This window comes from Cygnus olor, chromosome Z, assembly GCF_009769625.2.
Source record: "Cygnus olor isolate bCygOlo1 chromosome Z, bCygOlo1.pri.v2, whole genome shotgun sequence".
Lineage (NCBI taxonomy): Eukaryota > Metazoa > Chordata > Aves > Anseriformes > Anatidae > Cygnus > Cygnus olor.
In genome coordinates this window covers 59,959,243-59,976,740 of record NC_049198.1, presented here as the reverse complement: position 1 = coordinate 59,976,740, position 17,498 = coordinate 59,959,243, and the positions used below count along the sequence as shown (strand labels likewise).

Below are 17,498 nucleotides of genomic sequence, written 5' to 3'. Positions count from 1 at the left end.
TCCCTCTGCTCTGCCCTGATGAGGCAACATCTGGAATACTGTGTCCAGTTCTGGGTTCCACAGTTCAGAAAAGGTAGGGATCTTCTAGAGAGTGTCCAGAGGAGGGCCACAAAGATGATCAAGGGCCCGGATCATCTCCAGTACAAGGAAAGGCTGAGAGACCTGGGCCTGTTCAGCCTGGAGAAGAGAAGACTGAGAGGTGATCTGATCAATGTTTATAAATATCTAAAGTGTGGGAGGCAAATGGATGGGGCAAGGGGTATAAGTATTCGACCTGCTTAATAGTTGCTAGTCACAATGTTGATTGCCTTAATCTCAAGTCTGCTGTGCCTGTTTCCCAAATTGAGTTTTATAGCACGTTACTTTCTGTATGTGCTCCCTGTCGTGCTGTTTATCCTTTCCGGGCCCTGGTTTAAGATTGTTATGGTACTGTGTGGTGTAACGATGGCTTATGAAATGATGAGATATCTGGTCATGACTCTAACCTGGTATTTGTACTCAGCACTGTCGTCGACTCTATACTTCGGAAACAATATCTCAGAAACTATTAGCAATTACACCTATTGCCTTTTTTCATCAGGGAGTCAATCTCTGCAGGGGACAGGGGAAGATATTTTTTCCTACCTGTTCACTCTCCCTTCCTCCTTCACCACCCTCTTATCCCCCGAGCTAGTTACGGTAGCTCTCCAAGATGTTGAATATCCTTGGGATACTCAGACCAGCATGTTCTTGTTGTTATGTCTCCTCAATGCGCTTCAGGTTTTGTTTAAGGTTAAACAACCAGCAGGTGGATCAGGCTGCTAAGATTGAAGTGGCTCAGGTGGACCTGGACTGGCAACATAAAGGTGAATTATTTATAGCCCTATGGGCCCGTGACACCTCAGGCCATCAAGGTAGAGATGCAACATACAGATGGGCTCGTGACCGAGGGGTGGACCTGACCATGGACACTATAGCGCAGGTTATTCATGATTGTGAAACATGTGCTGCAATTAAACAAGCCAAACGGTCAAAGCCTCTCTGGTATGGAGGACGATGGCTGAAATACAAATATGGAGAGGCCTGGCAGATTGATTACATCACACTCCCCCAAACCCGCAACGGCAAGCGCCACGTACTTACAATGGTGGAAGCAACCACCGGATGGCTGGAAACATATCCTGTGCCCCATGCCACCGCCCGGAACACTATCCTGGGCCTTGAAAAGCAAGTCCTATGGCGACATGGCACCCCAGAAAGAATTGAGTCAGACAATGGGACTCATTTCCAAAACAACCTTATAGACACTTGGGCCAAAGAACATGGTATTGAGTGGGTGTATCACATCCCTTATCATGCACCAGCCTCCGGGAAAGTTGAACGATACAATGGACTGTTAAAGACTACACTGAAAGCAATGGGTGCTGGGACATTCAAAAATTGGGAAACACATTTGGCAAAGGCCACCTGGTTAGTCAATACTAGGGGATCTGCCAACCGAGCTGGACCTGCCCAATCAAACCTGTTACGCACTGTAGAAGGGGATAAAGTTCCTGTAGTGCACATAAGAAACATGCTGGGTAAGACAGTCTGGGCTACTCCTGCCTCAGGAAAAGGCAAGCCCATTCATGGGATTGCTTTTGCTCAGGGACCTGGATGCACTTGGTGGGTAATGCAAGAGAATGGGGAGGTCCGGTGTGTACCTCAAGGGGACCTAATACTGGGTGAGAATAGCCCATGAGTTGAATTATAGTATGTTAATTATCATATAACACTGTATGTCATCGCTACCATGGTTGCTATATATCATAGATGAAAATGGTGATTAATTAGAAGGTATTGGAAAGAGTGTAACCTGAGCATGACATAAATGGTATGGAATAAGGGGTGGATATCTGTCCTGGTTTCAGTTAGGACAGAGTTAATTTTCCTCCGAGTAGCTGGCAGGGTGCTATGTTTTGGATTAGAATGAGAAGAACGCTGATAACATGCTGATGTTTTAATTGTTGTAGAGCAGTGCTTACACCAAGCCAAGGACTTTTCAGCCTCTCTCTGTCCTGCTAGCGAGCAGGCTAGGGATGCAGCAGGAGCTGGGAGGGGACAGACCCAGGACAGCTGACCCAAACTGGCCAAAGGGGTATTCCATACCATCTGACATCATGCTGAACAATATATAGGGGTGGCTAGCTGGGGTGGAGGGGGGGGCCAGCTGCTCGGGGATAGGCTGGGCATCGGTCAACGGGTGGTGACCAATTGCATTGTGCATCACTTATTTCGTACACATTATTACTATTAATACTATTATTATTATTATTATTGTTGTTATTCTTTTCCCTGTCTTAATAAACTGTCTTTATCTCAACTCACAGACTTCGCTTTCCCGTTTCTCTCCCCCATCCCGGAGAGGGAGGGGGGAGGGTGAGCGAACGGCTGTGTGGTGTTTGACTGCCAGCCGGGCTAAACCACAACAATGGGGCAAGTCCATTTTCAGTCATGTGCAGTGAGAGGACAAGTGGCAAAGGCCAAAAACTGAAACACAGGAAGTTCCACACAAATGTGCATAAGAACTTCTTTACAGAGAGGGTCACAGAGCACTGGAGCAGGCTGCCCAGAGAGGCTGTGGAGTCTCCTTCTCTGGAGATATTCAAGACCTGCCTGGACACTTTTCTGCTCAGCCTACTGTAGGGAACCTGCTTTTAGGAGGGGTGTTGGACTCAATCATCTCCAGAGGTCCCTTCCAAACCCTATGATTCTGTGAGTGTTTATGGGTAATAATCAGGAGGAAGTCCAATAAGGTAGATGTCATTGTGGAAGTCTGCTATAGAACACCCAACCAGGATGAAGTGGCAAACAAAATATTCTATAAGCTTCTGGGAGAAGCCTCACAATTGCTAGCTCCTGTTCTTGTGTGGAATTTCAACTTACCAAATGTCTGCTGGAAATACGATACAGTCTAGGAGGTTTCTGGAGTGTGTGGAAGATAAATTCCTGACACAGCTGGTGAGTGAGCCAACTGGGGATGGTGCCCCACTGAACCTTTTGCTTGTGAACAAGGGAAAGACTTGTGGGTGATGTGAAGGTTAGAGGCCGTCTTGGGCATAGCAATCATGAATTAATATGAGTTTTTGGAAAAGAAATTCTTGGAAAAGGAGGGTGGTTAGCCAAACTGCCACACTGAACTTCTGGAGGGCAGACTGTAGCCTGGTAAGGAGACTGGTTGGAGGAGTCCCTTAGGAGGCAGTCCTGAAGGGCAAAGGAGTCCAGGAAGTCTAAACACTCTTCAAGAATGAAATCCTAAAGGCACAGGAGCAGGCTGTCCCCATGTGCCAAAAGATGAGCCAGTGGGGAAGAAGACCAGCCTGGCTGGACAGAGAGCTTTGGCTAGAGCTCAAGAAGAAAAAGTGAGTTTATGACCTTTGGAAGAAGGAGCAGGCCATTCAGGAGAACTACAAAGACATCATGAGACTGTGCAGGGACAAAATTAGAAGGGCCAGAGCCCAACTGGAGTTCAACCTGGCTACTGCTGGTAAGGACAATAAAAAATATTTTTATTAATACATAATCAAGAAAATGAGGTCTAAGGAGAATCTTAATCCTTTAATGGATGTGGGAGGAAACATAGTGACAAGAGATGAGGAAAAGGCTGAGGTACTTAATGCCTTCTTTGGCTCAGCCTTTAGCAGCAAGACCAGTTGTTCTCTGGGTACTCAGCCCCCTGATCTGGTAGATGGGGACAAGGAGCAGAATGAAGCAGAATAATCCAAGAGGGAATTATTAGTGACCTGCTACTCCACTTAGATGTACACAAGTCTATGGGGCCAGATGGGATACATTCAAGGGTAATGAATGAGCTGGTGGAGGTGCTCTCACCAAGCTGTTTTCCATCATTTATCAGCAGTCCTGACTATCAGGGGACTGGTGGCTAGCAAATGTGACACCCATCTAGAAGAAAGGCTGGAAGGAGGATCCAGGACACTACAGGCCTGTCAATGTGACCTTGGTGCCAGGGAAGCTGATTTGAGCAGATTATCTGCACTGCCATCACACAGCATTTACAGGACAACCAGGCGATCGGGCCCAGACAGCAAGGGTTTATCAAAAGCAGGTCCCTTGCTTGACAAACCTGATCTCTTCTATGGCAAGGTGACACACTTAGTGGATGAGAGAAAGGCTGTGGATGTTGTCTACCTACACTTTAGTAAAGTTTTTGACAGTTTCCCACAACATTCTTCTGGAAAAACTGTCTGCTCATGGCTTTGAGACAAGTGTATGTTTCTCTGGGTAAAAATCTGGCCCAGTTGCCAGGTCCAAAGAGTTGCGGTGAATAAAGTCAAATCCACTTGGAGGCCTTTCACAAGTGATGCCCCCAGGACTCAGTACTGGGGCCAGTTCTCTTCAATATCTTTGTCAATGATCTGGACAAAGGGATCAAGTGCACCCTCAGTAAGTCTGCAGATGACAACACCAAATTGGGAGGAAGTGTTGATCTGCCTCAGGGTTGGAAGGTTCTACAGAGGAATCTGGATAGGCTGGACCGATGCTGTGAGGCCACCTGTATGAGGTTCAACAAGGCCAAGTGCTGGGTCCCACACTTGGGACACAACAACCACCAGCAACGCTACAGACTGAAGGAAGACTGGCTGGAAAGCTGCCCAGCAGAAAGGGACCTGGAGGTATTGGTGGACAGCCAGACAAATATGCGCCAGCAGTGTGCTCAGGTGGCCAAGAAGACCAACAACATCCTGGCTTGTACCAGGAATAGCATGGCCAGCAGGACTAGGGAAGTGATTGTCCCTCCGTATTCGACTCTGGTGAGGCTGCAGCTCAAGTACTGTTTTCAGTTTTGGGCCTCTCACTACAAAAAGGACATTGAGGTGTTGGAGTGTGTCCAGAGAAGGTCCAGGGAAGGGCTATGAAGCTAGTGAAGGGTCTAGAGAATAAGTCTTACGAGGAGTAGCTGAGGGAACCAGGGTTATTTAGCATAGAGAAAAGGAGGCTCAGGGCAGACCTTATCACGCTCTATAACCACTTCAAAGGAGGTCGTAGTTGGGGGGGGAGGGGGGGTCAGTCTCTTCTCGCAGACAACAAGCAATAGGACGAGAGGAAATGGCCTCAAGTTGTGCTAGGCGAGGTTTAGTTTGGATATTAGGAAAAGCATCTTCATTGAAAGGGTGGTAAGGTATTGGAACAGGCAGCCCAGGTAAGTGGTTGAGCCACCATCCCTGGAGGGGATGTGTGGAGATGGTGTTTAGGGACACAGCTTATTAGTAGACTTGGCAGTGCTAGGTTAACAGTTGGACTTGATGATCTGACAGATCTTTTCCAACCTAAATGGTTCTTTGATTCTATGATAATAACCATCATTAAGAATATTCTTAATGTTAATCTACATTAATTAGTGCTTATTTATCATTTTATTGCAATAGCACTTTAACTGGATATCTCAAATGTATAAACATTAATAATTGAGCTAACTACAGCACTCATCAGAGGTAGGTCAGCATTATTATCCCAGTAATAAGGCTCAGGAAATCTGATTAGAAAAGAACAAGATCTTTCAGTCTGCACACCTTTTCATAAACTGAAAATAACTACCTTTTTATGATCTCACTATATACAGTATAATTTTCAAGATTCTTTTCCTACAGTTATTAAATCAAAAATGGAGAATAATTTTTTGATGTTGAATACACACCACTAGAGAATGAGCTCCTAATAAAATAATTAACCAATTTTGTTTTCATATTGTAGAAAGAGAAAGGGAGCATTATTAATCTGGTAGTAATAGGATGGATTCATCATGCTGATAAGATGTAGGAACACTATTGAATTTTTAATTCATATAAATATATAGAATTCTTAGTCATTAAAGTATGAAGTCAATGAATTGTTATACTGAGTAGTAATTGCCAAGTGTAAATGCTAATAGCAAATCAAAACTCCCTAAGTGTCATATTGTACAGTTAGCTTCACACCGTTATATTGTTACATAAATGCACTCATTTTTACAAACATGCCAAAGACAGCACTCAGAATCATATATGTTTATTTCATGACCTTGTCTCTGGTCAAATAGGAATAAACCTAAAATACATCAAAGCATAGACAAGGTCTTTCTGTTAGCAGCATTCTTTTTTAACCAGGGGGAAAGATCCAGATAACCTGGATAAATAAAAACTTAGATAAAGTCAGGGGGTTGCAAATTAGAGAAGAATGGACCAGTAACTACATAAAGCTACATCTAGAAGGTTAGAAGTCAGGGTGACTGTAAACTCAACCCAGATATAAAAGATATTTTAGTGATATGAGTAGAAGAACAAAAAAGTGAAGCAACTCTTCATGTGAAGGAATTTAAGATAACTGAACATTTTGATCTAGTTTTCAAATGAGGTGAGTTCACCCCATGTTAGGCAAAAGCAAAACTGGAGAATTTCATGCGATGAAGGAAAACTGGGGAACAAGTAATTCCCATCCCTTCATTAAACTGCAAATTGAGTGTCAAACATTTTTCCCTTATTTGTCAGCAAGATTCCCTGTCTAGAAACAGCAAACATGACACTACTGGCAAAAGAAGGAAAATAAAACCAGAAAATGAACTAGAATTAGTCTTGCTGAATCTCATAAAACAATCCCCTACAAAGTACCACACAGCAAACTATTCATCTGGAAAAGCCAGCTCAATGAAAGAATTGTGAGTTGGTAAGGAACTAAACAAAGGAGAAAAGATGTGCTGTGCTGTACAAGTAGTTTTACAGTCCAAAATAAATCAGGTTGCATGGAGATGGATGGATTATAAGAATTGTGTGTTCTTATTGAAGGTAAAGCATGTAGAAGTATGCTAATGAAATTTGCTGAAGTCACAACACTTAGAGGCATTTTCAGCACAGATGAGGACTGAAACCATACCAAGAGCACTGGGCAGTGGAACATTAAGCACCATTGTCCCACTGCTCAGACGGAGAAGAGAAACTTCTGTTACAGGATATGGCTTTATCTGTGGGAGGGAGAAGAGCAAGCTGTGTAACCAGAGAGTGATTATGAATCACTGGGGAGCTGGGGGGAAAATACAAGCAATTCTAAGGGATATCAATCATGAATTTCCTTCAGAGAACACAGAAGTTTATATATTAGAATATTAAAATTTATTTCTTTCAGGAAATATTAGTACCTCTGTGCAGAATAAAACACTAAGGTTGTTTGATCAAAATTTACAGAACGTGTTTTTAACTGAACATACACACATACTCCGTGTATGTTCAGTTAAAAGCACGTTCTGTAAATTTTGGAGGAACAAAAAATGTCTCATATGAAGGAAGAAACAGAGCTAGGTGTGATAAGCCAGCCAAACGATAGCTGAATGAGACCACAGATTTTACTCAGAGATGTCCATGTGGATTACAACAAGGGAGGAAAAATAATGTCTATGGCTAATATGCACTCCAGCTAAATGTATGCATATTAGCCACGCAAGTAAAAATGTTTCTGACCGTTCTGACTAATAACAAGTCTGGCAATCAAACTGGCTTCAGACTGCATTTTAAAACTTTATGAATAAGATTTTGTGACTCTGACGTCTTCAAAAGCAGAGACTGGACTCGTTTGAAAACTGGGAGTTTTCTTGTTCTGCGCCTTGTTCAAGTGGAACAATTAAGGTCAATTTTATATTACATAAAGTCTAGATGAAGTCTTGTGGAATCCCATGCGTTCCAATTCATATTCTTTGTTCTATGACAGTTCAAAGGAGCAACAGTAGGGATTCAGAGAGGGGGCACTGACCCACACTACAGTTTTCAAATACCTTTCTTTAGGACTGCTGCAAGAATGTTAGCAATCTGAAGTGGGAGACAGGATAGAAGGGAAAAGGGGAGAAAGTGCAGCATTATTTAAAGTGAATGGGGTTTGTATGGAAGAAGCAAAAGAGGAACAGAGGAAGAACAAAGCAGGAAAAGAAAGAAACTTCAAAATGAAGATACCTAGGTAAGGGTTTTTAACCTGCTGAGAGGTTGAAGGACCTTTGCTGTTATGAGGAAGGAAACGTCTTTGCAGTAAACATGGCAACAAGCTTCATCTGCATTCTTTGTGAATACACAGACTGCATTAAAAAAATAAAATTAAATTAAAAAAAAAAAAAGAAAAGAAAAAGAAAAGAGAAATAAACAAAGCTGCAAACATATATAAACATTTTAACAGCAGTTTCTCCTTCTAGCAGGAATGACCTATAACTCATATTCTGCAAAGTCAGGTGTAAAGAGGTAACAATATCTCAATTCTCATTATTCATACATATTCTTTAAGAATATTTATGAATTTATATTTAAGAATATTTATGCTGACCTATACTTATGTACAGCAAGTAAAAACAGCTACTCGTGTGCCACCCTGATGCAAAGGGTTTTTTATTGCAGATCAACAGCATATTAAATAATTTTATATCACTTTTTGTAATTCTTCAACATGCAGCAAAATTTACCTCCAAAATGCCAAAAGACTTGGCTTCAAAAAGCTATTTTATACATTCATAGCAAGTTGCAGAACTTATGGATATTTCCTGATGGATTCAAATTCATCCCAAGGGATTCAAGAGTATTATCCCTATGTTCAGGCCCATGGACAAGGCAATAGCCTGTCCATTGCAGGCTACTTCCTACTACATATGTACCAAAAGCACCTTGACACCAATATAAACAACACAGAAATAAGGTAGAAGGTTTTTTTTAGCCATGAATTAAATTTAAAAACATCCTAGTCACTGCTCTGTTAGATCATTTAAGACAGCTGAGAATGTTGCCAAGTTGCACATTTTGGTTATATCTGATAACCAAACAGCTCCAGAGCATGAAAAATCTCAGTGTGCTAGTTCACCATGCCAGCCAGCCTGCCTTATCCAGATTCTTATAAAAGCAAACTGACTGCTATCTGTAAACTGAGCCAGAAACATCTTAGGCTCCATTATTCACAAAATCAGCAAAGATTCATTACAATCTCTCTCAGCTTTGTTTGTTCATTTTTGCTTGGAAACATTTCTTCTGCATATTAGATCTGTACCTGTTTATCACTTAAAAGATCTACAGAGGACTTACAATGCCTGATGCTCAAGCCTGAAGGGAATACAACTCACGCAAAAAAAAAAAAAAAAAAAAAAAATCAAATCCTGAGTTCCCTTTCCAAATGCAGAGGGAAATATTCATATACCACTATACCACACAGACAATGCAGCAGAAGAGCACTAGCATGGCACAGGACAGAGTCAAAGGCTGTTCAGCAGGGTCCATGCTCACGTGGCTTAAGGTTCTGGCCATTTTCCTGAGTATAAACCAAATGGTCATACAGCCCCCTCAGGAGCCACTCTGTCAGTCATGGTTCACCCAAGCATGAGGCTGCCCTTTGTCCATAAATTGCTGACCTTCACTTACACAAATCTAACCATAAACACATATCAGGCTTGTGCTCACATATATATGTTTATATATATATATACACACACACACATACATATATAAACACACATACACAAACAAACAGCTGGTTTAGCAGAACACTAACGCAGCTGTAGTGAAAACATCCATTTCTTTTAACAATCTCCCATGAATGCATGTTTACCAGCTTAATAGCTACCATGTAGTGGACACCAGAATATTAGCTGTGGGAAAACACTGCCTCGTAAATGCCTGAAAGACAGTAGCTTTCTATTACTGTTTTAAAATTGTAAAGACTTTTAAAGTCTAAAATGCAGGAAGACACAGAAGAGTTCAGTTTTAGTTTTGCCCAGACCAATGAAAAGAGTCAATTGACACTGCTGTTAGCTATAATAATAATCTTTAACCTTCTTTTATTCCCTTTTTATCAGCTAATATTTTTTCAATGACACCAAATACAAATTCTTTGAATTCTTTCTCCTGAGGAAAGACCATTCTCACATTACCAGCTTTCTGTAAATGGTAGAAAGATTTTCCGGTTATTTAGTATAACCAAGATCTAGTTTGTTCGATTTTCTGCCCCAGAAAGCAGAATTTTTCAGCAGTTACCCTCAGATAAGGGTAAAACGAGACAGCTATGCTTACACCTGTTCAAAAATTAGTTTCTCTGAGTGGAGTGTTGTGGCCTGCCAGAAAGGATGAAGGAAAAATCACACATCCTGAGCTAGTAAAAGAAAAGAAAAAGGGAAGTAGTACTTATAAGGTTATCTTCATGTATCTTTGTTGGCTTGAGAAGGGTAATGGAATGGAATTTATCCACTTTTGCTCATGAAGAAACAGATAACCTGAGACACAGAGGGCAACCCCGATTACTGGAAGCACAGTTTTATGGCTGCAGCAAATAGTGACCACAAAGGTACATGTAACAAAACTGCTTTGTCTACACTACTTCACTGATGGCTGCAACTACAGTCAGCAAGCACAACTCTGAATGTGTTGGACAAGTACAACGTCACTGCAGTTAGCAAACTCTTCACTACAGCTCCCTAAATCTACTGATAAGCAGTGCATAGCCCAAGAGGATGAAAGTCACTTTAAGAAACTTTATTTTGATTTTCTTAACTTCATGCGTAGACTCTGGCAGACCTTAATAAAACCTTGTTTACCTTCTACTGTACAGTTCCCCTTAACCCCTTCACCGTAGGTTTCAATTTTTACCCTCAATATTTCTGACTGCACTGAAAAAGTGCAAAGAGTAAAATAACAGAAAAATAAAAACATAGTTATTTTTAAAAATAATACAGCGTTTTCATTCATGTGATTGGATACATTTCCAAAGCAATGCACAAGTTAGAAAATACCAATGCTTTGTGGAAACACTTTTCATCTGCCATCTCTGAGGAATGCTCCAGCACTGAATTCTCAGTGCAAAGATATTTCATCAACTACAGCTAGCTTAGCTACACTACGCCTAGCCACAGCATTCATCAGTGAATTCTTCTAACTAATGGTGATTTTTCAATATAAGGCTCAAGCAAATTTCAGCAAGGGCCACAAGACTAAACATATATTCTGATATCACAGTATGAGCTCCTTCCTGAGGGAGGCTACTTCTTAGCCAGGAAAGAAATCCATGTCTCTAGCAACTGAACAAATAAAAATGCCTTATTTGTGCACCCTTAGATTGCAAACAACTGGGAGAAAGAGGAGAAACACACTATTTTCTTTCTGAACGTTGCTAGAAACTGCTAGCAACGAAACTGAATATTGGTATCATTCAGTGGAGAACACAGAAGTCTAAATCTTTTGACTAGAAATTAAGTAACATGCTCCAATGATTCCTCTCAGAAATAGTGACCTAGTTATGCTACCTACACTAATGCAGCTTGTTTTCCTTTCAAGACCAAAATCACCTTTGCACAACAATTACTGTGACAGCCAAGTGATTGTTTGTCAGCTTCACAGTCAGAAAGTCTGAATAAGAAATGGCTCTGTGAAATCAAAGAGAATCATAAGCAGCTATTTATAGGAAGCATTTGCTGCTGACACACCTCCCAAAAATTAACTATTCCTCTGGACTTGAAAATGAGTGTTCAACTTGCTCATAGGTGATCACAATGAAGTACAAAGGAAATTAAAACAGGGAGACCCGAGAGAGCTGTCTTGTCAGATCTAATTTTCTATTTGCCAATGGGGAGTGCTTTAATTTCACTTGCATGTGGATTCAGTTGGTGAAACTATGAAAAAGCTATAGAAAATTATATAGTGTCTACAGAAGACAAGTTAGCTTTTAGAAGACATTAGCTTTTTTTTTTTTTTTGCATACCTCTTAAATCTTAGCATGTCATTTTACCCTAAGTTTCCTGTGTACGTCCTTCCCCTCCTAATATTATTGCTTCTGTTCATCTTACAGTAGCACTCAGGAGTTCTGGTGAGTAGCAAAGCAGTATTTCCACTTTGCAATCCGGTATTGAAGAGCAAGTATAAGACAATAAAATGTATAGTACACTTGCTGCTCCAGAGATTTTATTTTGCTCCAAATAATTGTTCCAAGTTATACATGGGCTATAGTTAGAAAAGCAATTATATGATCTCTATTTTGCTTGTGGTGATCTAAGGCACAGCAGGACATAGGCTCCTCTGTTCTTCTTCTTCCTGGTGTCTCCTCTCACAGGTCCACATGGAGACACACAAGAAACAGTAGTTTACCCTCCACAACAACTGGCAGGAACCAGAGCATGATCATTTGCCAAGTGAAAAAAGAAGTCTGTAGCATAGCTAAGAATCAAACCTGTGTCACCTGAGCCACAGTTCTGTGCCATCAGCAATCACCAAATTTCCTGTTCATAAATAAATGGCCACAAGTTTTTCAAAACACAACTCAAGAATAAACACTTATATCATCAGAGGTTTTTTAATGTAGTATGTCAAATGAGTTTTTTTAAGAAACACACTCCAAAAAATAAGATAGTGTTCTATCTCCTTTTACTATTCCAATTTCTACATGGTGCTGTTACATCTGGAAAAGGGGAGTGAGGAAGAATATGCATTTGTCAATGTAGAGAAGAGCCCCACCCACCTCTTCATGTTCACTGAAGAGAGGGTTTTTTTATTTTTTCCCATTCATGTTGAAAAAAATACATAAGAGAACCTTATTAGCATGACAGGGAACTAACTAGGTGAAGAAAAAATTGCATTTTCACAGAGTACCAGATTTGCTTTAAATGACTTTGGCCTGTTACCCCATCAACATCTCAGAGCTCGTCAGAAGACAAACTAGAGCAAGCAGTTTTTTTAAGTGCAGAAGCTGTAACAAAGATACACAGTGGTAAATTGGCTGCCCACGACTGAACTTCTCTTTAGCCTTCAGAATAATACCTGATATTTAAAATAATAATGCGATTATCATTATTACTTTGATTTCAAGGGTTTTGTAATCGCTGACTGTCAAAGAGCCCTGTTTCTCTGGTAGATAATATATTTCACTTACAATTTCTTGATAGAGCTATGTGGTAAGCAGCTCCATTTCCTGGCCCATGTTTCCTTTTAATAAGCAAATTCTTATTATCAAAATCCTTGCTGGCCATTTTGAGATTATTCAAATTCTGGAGACATTCCATAAACCCAGCACTGCTGGGAAAGTCTGTATCGTTCTTTCCAAAAACTGATTACCTAAAAGTTGTAGTTATCCCTCAGCACATAGCTAACTGACATCCACTTACGTAAGTGCAAGTCTCAGTCACACAGACATGAATGACAGATAGGTATACAAGCAACTGTACTTACCTACCTGTTCCTTGTTTCTTCTACATGCTGTAAGTTAGTAGTTACAAAGCAGCTTGAGAAAATATCTCAGAGATGAAAAGGGCACAAAGCCAAATAATGAAGTCAAAAATTGTTTTATTTACTACTACATATTGGTCTTTCAAAGTAGTAATATATTTTGCTAAGAATGAGAAGTCTGAAACAAGGACAGACAGACAATTTGTCAAAAAGTCAAATTCTCCTGCTGCACTCTCCATCTTCTAAATTCATCAATACCAATAAATGATATATTCTCAACCAGAAATTGCTTGTGACAAAGCAGAGAGCATAAGGAACTGCATAGCCATTACAACAGTGACAGTGTGCTTCTGTCATGAACACTAACATCAATGGCAGCAAAGCAGAAGCTGTCTGCTCTGCACAATTAAAAAAAAATATTAAAGTGTATCCCAACAAGGTGTCACTGATGACAGTTCCAAGGAAATATTTACAAACACAAATATCTGTTGAGCACCAGGTCTATTTGTCTATCCTATCCCTTCATTCTGCAAAGTGGAAAAACAAACATGAAAGTAAACAAATATAGCATCTCTTTGAATGGACATCTACGCAGGGGCAAAATTAAACTTTTGTATCTAAATTATATAATTTATTACTAAATTGCTGTGGACTGAGTTCCAAACACAGCAACAAACACTACACAAGTAGATCATTGCTTATGTATTAAGTTCCTGCTATATCAAGTGAGGAAATAAGACACTTCTGCATGGAACTCCTTTCAAGACTTATTCAAGATGCCAACAGCAGGGCAACTTTTATCATCCAGCGTCTTACTAATGTACATATAAAAAGGAGTTATATAATTCAGCCTAATATATTTAGATTTGTCCTGAGTTCATTAAAACAAAAAGCAGTTCAGATAAGCTCCTCCAAAAGACAGATCCTTAAATTATGCAAAACTGATGAGAGGATGGGACCCAATTCCAGGCTGGTACTGCTGGTTCTTTTTCCAGCTGGCACTAAGAGGTAGAAGTTTGACAAACAAGCATTTTGCCAGAAAATTCAGTCTGTGCCAAGCACAGCTCACTGAACTTTTTCCAGACTCAAAGTGCTACGATAAGTTGAAAGGATCATGATGTTCTATTTAGCCATATTAGATTAACTAATTTGCTATCCTCATAGCTGACGTGCCAAGTCTCACACTAAACTTGAATACCTGGGAAGAAGAAGCTGCCATATAGCTCATGTATTGGCTTGGTATTCAAATCATTCCTTCTTCCAAATTACTCACAGAAATCACAGAAAAGTAAGCTAGCTGTGATTGCAAGGAAACTACCTCTTTATTTCAAGCACGATCTCATGAAACTGATAGATTTTAGCTAACCCACTCTTAAGAAGCTCTCATGATGGTAACCCCATAATTTCAAAACATAACCACATCTACAGCTTGACAACTGTTCAATTAGAGAGTGTTTCCTGATATCCAACCTTAAATTCCATCTTCAGCAGCAACTTGCTGCACACTTGAGGCCTTTTCTCTCCCCCATTTTCTCAGTTCTGGGTTAAGGCATTTCACTTGCATCATGTTTTCTAAAGCTGCTATTTCTGACTCTTCTCCTGGGCATTCTCTAAATCTCTCTATCTCCTTTTTAAGAGTCATGCCCAAATGATACAACTTTCACTGAGGCTTCACAAGCACCAAGGTCAAGAACTATTGCCTCAGTTAGTACTATCCAAATCAGCATTTTTCTCTTCACAACTGCGTAACATCAATTCAGCTTTATGTACAGTCTACTACAAAAGCCTAATTCTTACTTCCACTCTAATAGGATAATTCCCAAACTACACAAACACATGCAACAAAAGCAGCAATTGCACGAATACCAGTATAAACCAGCCACTATACAATTGTCACTGCTCTGCCAGCCAGTCCCACAGGATTTTGTCTTTTCCTTTTCCCTCATTGCTACAATACAATTTCCAAGTTGAAAGAAATAATAACCAACTCATCAACAGCAATGAACGAGCACAGCCATAAGACAGCTCAATACAACAAGGCAATACAAGAATCAGCAAGACAAAGTCACTGCTGACTTCACATAGTGCTGCTGGTAATAGTTCTGCTTCGAGCAGAAGGTAGGACTGGTGACCTCTTAGACATCCCTTCCAACCAATGTCTTTACAGGTCCTTTATGCAATGATTAAAGGCAATCAGCACTTTGGAGAATGAAATCTAATCATAGCCAGAGTTCTTAACTACAAATTCACCAAGAACACTTGGGAAGATCAAAGGGATCTGCCATTTTAGCTAGCACATCTGATCTTCACTAAGAAATATTCCCTATATTTATTGTAATAACTTTATTTTAATATTTATTATTTTTTAATTCTTCTTGTCTAGATTTTCTTCTTGCACATTTCTGTCAAGGACTATTTTGAATAAAATCAGGACTTGGTAAGAATGGAAAAAGCAGCTTTTTAGAAGCTTCATTAAATAATTTCTGATATGCTACGTATACAAAATAGAAGACAGGTTAACAAAATATACTTTTAAATCAGCAAGTCAAATACTGAGCATCTGTACAGATTGATTGGGCTCTTTCCAGTCTCTGGGAGGGAATCCAGACTAATTTATGAGACCTTCAGACGCCCCTTATAGTGCAATGGAGACAGCTAACTGCTATCGTAACAAGACCTGTGTGATGCCTGTGTTTTGCACCAGGATTAAGTACATTAAGACTCCAGTTATAAATGCACTTAGACTCTGCAAAACATCATTTAAAATGCTATTTATTAGAGCTAGAAATATACAGAAAGAGAGGACAGTATAGATAACCTTATGTCTCATTAGATGCTGGGAATCCTGAGTGGTGTAGCATCAAACCCCACACTGCAATCTACACACAGCATGCTGTGCAGACCCTGTCCATAGAACAGATTCCTCCATTTCGGTCACTCAAGCTTTTACAGAATTTTCCTGCAAGGAAACAACTCTATTCAACATTTCAACTGTCAAACAATAAGGATGTTCACTTGAGAAGTTCTTGCTGCATGCACTTGTAGATAAAGGCAAGGCCATGCAGCTGGTGTAACCTCCAGTACCCTGAGGGGGCTCCAGCATGTTCCCGTTACAGCTCACTGGCAGAGGTTATCTTGCAGCCAAGGTACCTGTGCAGCACAGCACAGGCATGGAGGCCACGCTGTACAGGCAGCACAGCACAGTGTAGGCATGCACCTGGCTAGGTGAATTGTTACGTGGATCACTAACTCCCTGATGTACAACAGTCTTCTGGTCAGGGTCAGTACACCTACTAGAACTTTTCCTTAGGATTAGATGTGTCACATCCCCTACGTACCTTTTCCTCTCCAATAAAGAGCAAAAAGTCAATAAGACAAGTCAGATGGAAACTTCTACACTGTTGAAATTTGAAGTTTTGTGGATGGCAGCTGAGCCCCCTTCTTGCTTTTTTAAGACTGCTAGAACTGGCAAGTCTCGTCACTCGTATGTGGAAGATGAGGAAAACAGACTTCTTGCACTCTTGGTGCTCCTTCAGTTTAACTTTGAACAAACAAGTGATTTGGCTGAATTAGCTTTTCAGAAGAAAAAGTGAACAGAATATCCTTTTATTAATTTCAACCCTGTCAGACTACAATGGCTGTCTGCATTAAGCTACCATGGCTGCAAGTCCAATGCTAAATATTAATGTTATCAAGTTTCAGTTACTAATTCAGTTTCAGAAGTTCCAAAATACGGTGCAGCTAAACAAAAACAAAACAAAACAAAAAAAAAAAAAACATAAAGAAATGTACTGTTTATTACCCGCTAATCTGAAGCCACGAGCTGAAATGAAACCAGTTGTGAACTTTGTGATCCTTGTGATCCAAGGCTTTTATAGGTAGCCATCAGCACATTGGTGTCCTGCTATGGTTTTAGAAGCGCATAAAATGACAGACAGGTTTCTGGAATAAAAAAGAAACACCAAGAAAACCTACTCAATGCCACAACTTAGTGACTTTTCCAACACAGCCAAAAACATACATTTGCAAAAAAATTGTATTCTTACAGTGATGGCAATACATAGTACTTTTCTGCACAGATCAGACATGATAGCTGAAGTGACAGTTTCTGTTACTGGCACCAGTTTTTAATGAATCTGTAGTTAAGAATTTTTCCCTCAGAAGACCCTTTATGGCTCGACCACAGCTGGAGCTCTTTCTCTATAAATAAGCTAGGCCAAACATGAATCCTGCCCATCCCTGGATGTAAGCAGAGCCTTAGCCCAACATCCCCAGCCATGGCCAGAGTAGGAAAGTTCTATGGGAAGAACAACTTTTGCA

At 40.3% G+C, this 17,498-nt stretch overlaps 1 long non-coding RNA gene across 2 annotated transcripts in view; it reads right to left on the bottom strand.

Moving 5' to 3' along the window:
- Positions 1-17,111, bottom strand: part of LOC121062164 — a 134,074-nt gene extending 116,963 nt beyond the window's left edge. For both annotated transcript variants that reach the window (XR_005815436.1, XR_005815437.1), the window contains exon 1: positions 16,981-17,111. This is a non-coding gene — a long non-coding RNA (uncharacterized LOC121062164). The remainder of the gene's footprint in view (positions 1-16,980) is intronic.
- Positions 17,112-17,498: the final 387 nt, after the last annotated feature.